This window comes from Triticum aestivum, chromosome 5B, assembly GCF_018294505.1.
Source record: "Triticum aestivum cultivar Chinese Spring chromosome 5B, IWGSC CS RefSeq v2.1, whole genome shotgun sequence".
NCBI classification, from domain to species: Eukaryota; Viridiplantae; Streptophyta; class Magnoliopsida; order Poales; family Poaceae; genus Triticum; species Triticum aestivum.
The window spans coordinates 606,030,099-606,036,550 of NC_057807.1; positions in this window are offsets into that span (position 1 = coordinate 606,030,099).

Consider the following 6,452-nt stretch of genomic DNA (forward strand, 5'->3'; position numbering starts at 1 on the left):
ATCGACAAGTCAGCACATGATGCTCACTCCTATGGATGGCAGCCAGATAGGTTGTACCCTCATCTTACTTGTGTGCAACATTTATGGCTTTGTTATTCATCTAAGCACGGAAAATAGATCATCATATTTCACTGTATATTCATGCTGATCTCTTACGGGTCTTGTTCAGGAGTTCACGCTGTTCCATAGTTCAGCTAAGATACTTGTTCTTTAGGTAACGCTGTTCCATAGTTATCATCCATCGGCCAATGCTATCCCACAGGCTGGTGATTATAGTATTATACCACTTCTAGTTTTACCTATGTTGTTCTTTAATACTTTTGTGTGCCATCTAGTTAATCTCGAGTACAAATGATACATATTCTGTAGCTTTCATCTGTGTTCTCCCTTTAGTTTATGAGACCTGTTGCTGCTAGTTAACCCCAGTCCTACTATTTATGTCGTCTCCTACAGGCACTCATTTACATAAATCTAACTACTAGTTGTCTTCCATGCATGTCAGATATAATTGCACACACTGATATATCCACAAGAACCTCACGGAGCAATGTAAAGGCCAATAAACTTGATGTCAATGATACCCAATATGATGGAACATGTAAAGGCAGTTCTTCAGAAGACTTGCAGAAAGATGATGAATCCTCTTCACCCCACAAGGTCCTTGCTCTAACTTGGCCTGTGATATGGGTACAACATGCATATAATGTCCTAGAGTGTATCTACTCTGTTGCAATGCCATGTGCTTAGCATGCTGATCATGCATGTAAATATGTCATGCCTTCCTGTTTTTCAGTACCTATTCCATTCATGATAACATGTTTTCAAATTCAAGTACTGTCATTCTACTCTATCGCAATGCCATCTGCTTAATTTGGACATCATGCTTCTAAATATCTTTTGCATTGTTATTCATCAGTATGTGCTTCATCTGTCTGCCATACCATGTTTTTTACATTGAAGTGCTGTTCTAGTGCTCTGTTGCAATGCCATCTTATTTTCCCAATCATACACGTGTATGTTGCCTTAGTTATTTCTGTACGTATTCCGCTAGCATATAGTTTTACATTCAACTAGTTTTTTTTGTTGTGTTGTCCTGTCGTATCCCTAGCTCTTACACCATACTCCCTCCATCCGGATTACATGTTGCCGAAATGGATAAAAAAGGATGTATCTAGAACTGAAATACGCCTAGACCCATCCATTTTTTTCCGGATGGAGGGAATACATGTCAATATGTCATGCCTTTCTATTCTTCAGTACCGATTCCATCTCTCTGCTGTCGCATGTTTTATAATTAAAGCACCATTCTTCTATACAAGGCATGCAAGGGGAAAATGACTATGTTAGAATCTGAAGGGTTACAAACAAGGCCTTTGCAAAAGATCCAAACGATAGGAGATAATAAACCAACTCCAGTTTTTATAGATACTACTCCAACATAGAGAAACCCAACTCCTACTGATAATAAGCAGATTCCAGCGGCCAAAGAACTAGTCCGCTCTAGTCGAGCAAAAATATGTCAACTCTATTCTAAGAAGCGTGTGCGTATCCTTGCATCATGAAATTTTATAGCATGCTGATCATATTTTCTACATGTTTCTTACCCATCTCTCTTTTAGAAAATAAGCTTAACAGATAGAAGAATTTCTGCAATGGTATCGTTTATGAGGAAAGATTCTTGCAGGAATTCTCTGTACTCCAATGTAGATGTAAGTACCTATTGTATATCACTACATTTTTACATCAGCATGTATTTTGTTAATCGGCGTGAATCCAACCTTTATCTGATCTAAATTTAGTTGTAGCAAAATGTATGATTAAAGGCCACAATGTTGATTTTTGTAAGGAAAACTGCCTGGTAGTTTTGCATCCTGAGCTGCATGAGTGTACTATCTCATATCAGTGGCATTGAATACTTTGGTTCTGTAGTGGGTTTTTCATTGTTTTTTTACGGTGTTGTCCTGTCGTATCCCTAGCTCTTACATCATACTCCCTCCGTCCGGATTAAATGTCGCAGAAATGGATAAAATTGGATGTATCTAGAACTGAAATATGCCTAGACCCGTCCATTTATTTCCGGATGGAGGGAATACATGTCAATATGTCATGCCTTTCTATTCTTCAGTACCTATTCCATCTCTGATGTAGCATGTTTTATAACTGAATCACCATTCTTCTATATAAGGCATGCAAGGGGAAGACGTCTCTATTAGAATCTGAAGGGTTACAAACCAGGTCTTTGCAAAAGATCCAAATGCCAGGAGATAATAAACCAACTCCATTTTTCATAGATACTGCTCCAGCACAGAGAAACCCAACTCCCACTGATAATAAGCAGATTCCTGTGGCCAAAGAACTAGTCCGCTCTAGTCCGGCAAAAGAATGTCAACTCCATTCTAAGAAGCGTGTGCGTATCCTCGCATCATGAAATTTTTATAGCATTCTGATCATATTTTCTACATGTTTCTTACCCATCTCTCTTTTAGAAAATAAGGTTAAATGATAGAAGACTTCCTCCATTGGGATCGTATTCGAGGAAAATATCTTGCGGGAATTCTCTATGCTCCAATGCTGATGTAAGTACCTGTTGTATATCACTATATTTTTCCATCAACATGTATTTTGTTAATCGGCGTGAATCTAACCTTTATCTGATCTAAAATTAGTTGTAGCAAAATGTTAAAGGCGCCAATGTTGATTTTTGTAAGGAAAACTGCCTGGTGGTTTTGCATACTGAGCTGCATGAATGTACTATCTCATATCACGCACATTACTGAATTGTAGTGCTTCTCTGGTTGCCCATTCATTCATTGTGTCAATGTTGCTTTCATACTACCTTACCTGGCTGATGATACCTGTGCCATATTGTGTTAATTTGGTGTAGGCTACTTGCCCAAACGTTCGTTGTGAAAATGTTGCTTTCCTATTATCTAACTTGGCCAATGATAGCAATGCTATTGTGTTAATTTTGTGCAGGCTGCTGAAGATAAGAAGACAAACTCTGAAAACAGCAAGGCAACCCCATTGTTTCTTTCCAGTAAATCTAGGCCAGGTAATATGGCAATAACTCATGATTAATCTGTTTGGTTCCCGTCCTAATTTATGTTATGATGCAGTGGTCGAGACACTCTCCACTATCAATAATACAAGCCTGCCAAAATCGCCATCTGAAACTGTTCAGTATCCTCTGTCTCGAATGCAACGGAATAAATGTATGTTTGTGAACCAATTAATGGCTGAAGAAATGATGGAAATGGTGGATGAATCAGAGGTGCAGAGTCGTGCGACACTACAACTGATCAATGTTTTCAGAGACAGTGTAGCAAAGCAGAAAGAACTTGCCCACATGCTTATGGGCGTCATCTGTGCTGAGGTTGCAGATTGTGACGTTGTAGATGGTTAGGTTCTGCTCATTTATTTGCACTGGCATAAATCTTTGATTGCCCAGTGGATGTAATTTCGTGTAGTATATGCTGGATGTGCAACGTTATTCCCTGTATGCCGTACCTTTGCGTGATCGGTTTTGGTCCTGTGCATGATTGCTCATCGTAATGGGCTCAAATTATCTAATTTGTCCTAAAGACATGTACGAACTTTAGTGAGCCCATTAAGTTAATGGGTCGTTACTAGGCCAAAAGTTAATGGTCGGCCCTCTTACCTCCCGGGTCGTTAACAGGCCGACGTTGAAGCGGGCAACAGGTGGCCCCAGTTTATTTCACGGGCCGTTAACAGGTTGTTACTAAGTTTGGGCTACATATGGCCCAACTATACTGTAGGCCTTTAGCAGGCCGAAAGAGACAGCGGGCTTGTACTGGACCATAAAGACCATGGGCCACTAAGAGGCTGAAAGTCAGGTCGTATTGTAAATGGCCCAACTGTGTTGTGGGCCTTTAGCATGCCGAAAGAGAAACCGGGCTGGTATTGGACCATGAAGGGCATGGGCCGTTAAAAGGCCAAAACTAAGGTCCGACTACAAATGGCCCAACTCATTTATGGTCCGTTAACAGGCCGAAAGTCACACAGGGCCGGGAATTGGCCCAACACTTAAATGGGTCGCTAAAAGGCCAAAACTCAGGTCCGACTAAAAATGGCCCAACTGATTTATGGACCGTCAATAGGCTGAAAGACACACCGGGCCGATATTGAGCCCAGATATATAGCGGGCTGTTAACGGGCTCGAATTGATGATGGGCTGCAATGGTGTCAAATCTTTAACGGGCCTTTGACGGGCCGAATTGGCTCATCTCGTATGGGTCGTGGGCTTAAATGGACCTGACACAAGTAGGCCTTATATGGGTTGGCCTACTAATTTTTACTGGGCCGGCCTTTTCACAGGAATGGGCCTCTGCTGGGCCGTGCCATGTGTCGACATACCATAGCGTCTTCCGTCCAATGAGTGGATGACATATGTCCCACCGGTGAGCTAACACGTGTTTCCTCCAGCCAATGATGATTTTACACGTGGAAAATCCCCATTGGTCGGGGCTGTTAACGGGTTATCGGATCCAAAACCTGACCCGATAGCTTAACGGCGTTCCGTTACAGTGGATGCCACGTGTCGGTCACCCTTGATGAAAGCACTTCTGTGACGCGCGATTTATCATCATGGAAGTGGACACTTCCGTGATGATAATTTTGGTAATGTCATGGAACACTTCTACGACAGCACAGGTATGACTATCTTGATTCTGTCATAAATTTGTCATGGATGTACATGCATGACAAAAAATGCGACCTACTGTGACAAACACGTATCATCACGAAAGTGTATTTTTTTGTAGTGGTTGGATGAGATTTACCATGTAATCAAGTTAGTTTTGTTAGGGTTTGATCCCTAGTATCCACTATGTTCTGAGATTGATGTTGCTATGACTTTGCTATGCTTAATGCTTGTCACTAGGGCCCGAGTGCCATGATTTCAGATCTGAACATATTATGTTTTCATGAATATATGTGTGTTCTTGATCCTATCTTGCAAGTCTATAGTCACCTATTATGTGTTATGATCCGACAACCCCGAAGTGACAATAATCGGGATACTTCTCAGTGATGACCGTAGTTTGAGGAGTTCATGTATTCACTATGTGCTAATGCTTTGTTCGGGTTCTCTATTAAAAGGAGGCCTTAATATCCCTTAGTTTCCGTAAGGACCCCGCTACCACGGGAGGGTAGGACAAAAGATGTCATGCAAGTTCTTTTCCATAAGCACGTATGACTATTTACGGAATACGTGCCTACATTACATTGATGAATTGGAGCTAGTTCTATATCACCCTATGTTATAACTATTGCATGAGGAATCTCATCCGGCATAATTATCCATCACTGATCCATTGCCTACGAGCTTTTCACATATTGTTCTTCGCTTATTTACTTTTCCGTTGCTACTGTTACAACTACTACAAAAACACAAAAACATTTATCTTTACTTTTGCTACCGTTACCTTTATTATCATACCACTTTTGCTACTAAATACTTTGCTGCAGATACTAAGTTATCCAGGTGTGGTTGAATTGACAACTCAACTGCTAATACTCAAGAATATTCTTTGGCTCCCCTTGTGTCGAATCAATAAATTTGGGTTGAATACTTTACCCTCGAAAGCTATTGCGATCCCCTACACTTGTGGGTTATCAAGACTAATTTCTGGCGTTGTTGCCGGGGAGCATAGCTCTATTCTCTGAGTCACTTGGGATTTATATCTGTTGATCACTATGAAGAACTTGAAAGATGCTAAAACCAAGATTTTGCCCTCCACTACGAGGGGAGGTAAGGAATTGCCATCTAGCTCTGCACTAGATTCTCCTTCCGTTATTAGTAGGCTTGCGACACCTAAACCTGCTACTACTATGAATTCTGATATGTCGCATGTTATTGATGATGCCACTTCTGTTATGCATGATGAAACTACTTCTGTGCTTGATACTACATTGCCATTAGGTGAATTTCTTGATGAACAACTTGCTAGAGTTAGGGGGAATGAAATTACTGAAGATCCTATTACTGATGATAGTGATGATGAAGGTTCTCCCAATGATTATGTATTACATGTTGTTCCTAAGGGTTATGTTATGAATGAAGAAGCTGCTAGGGAAATCTTTGCTTGCAATGATAGATATGATCTTAAGAAATTATTAGCTAAATGGAAGCAGCAGTCTCTTAATGCTAGAATGAAACCCGATCCTGCTTTTGCTACTTCACCTATTTGTGTTACTGATAAGGATTATGAATTCTCTATTGATCCTGAAATTATTACTCTAGTTGAATCTGATCCTTTTTATGGCCTTGAATCTGAAACTGTTGTGGCACATCTTACCAAGTTGAATGATATAGCCACCCTGTTTACTAATGATGAGAAGTCTCGCTATTATTATATCCTTAAGATATTTTTGTTCTCATTAAAGGGTGATGCTAAGACTTGGTATAATTCTCTTGCTCCTGGTTGCGTGCG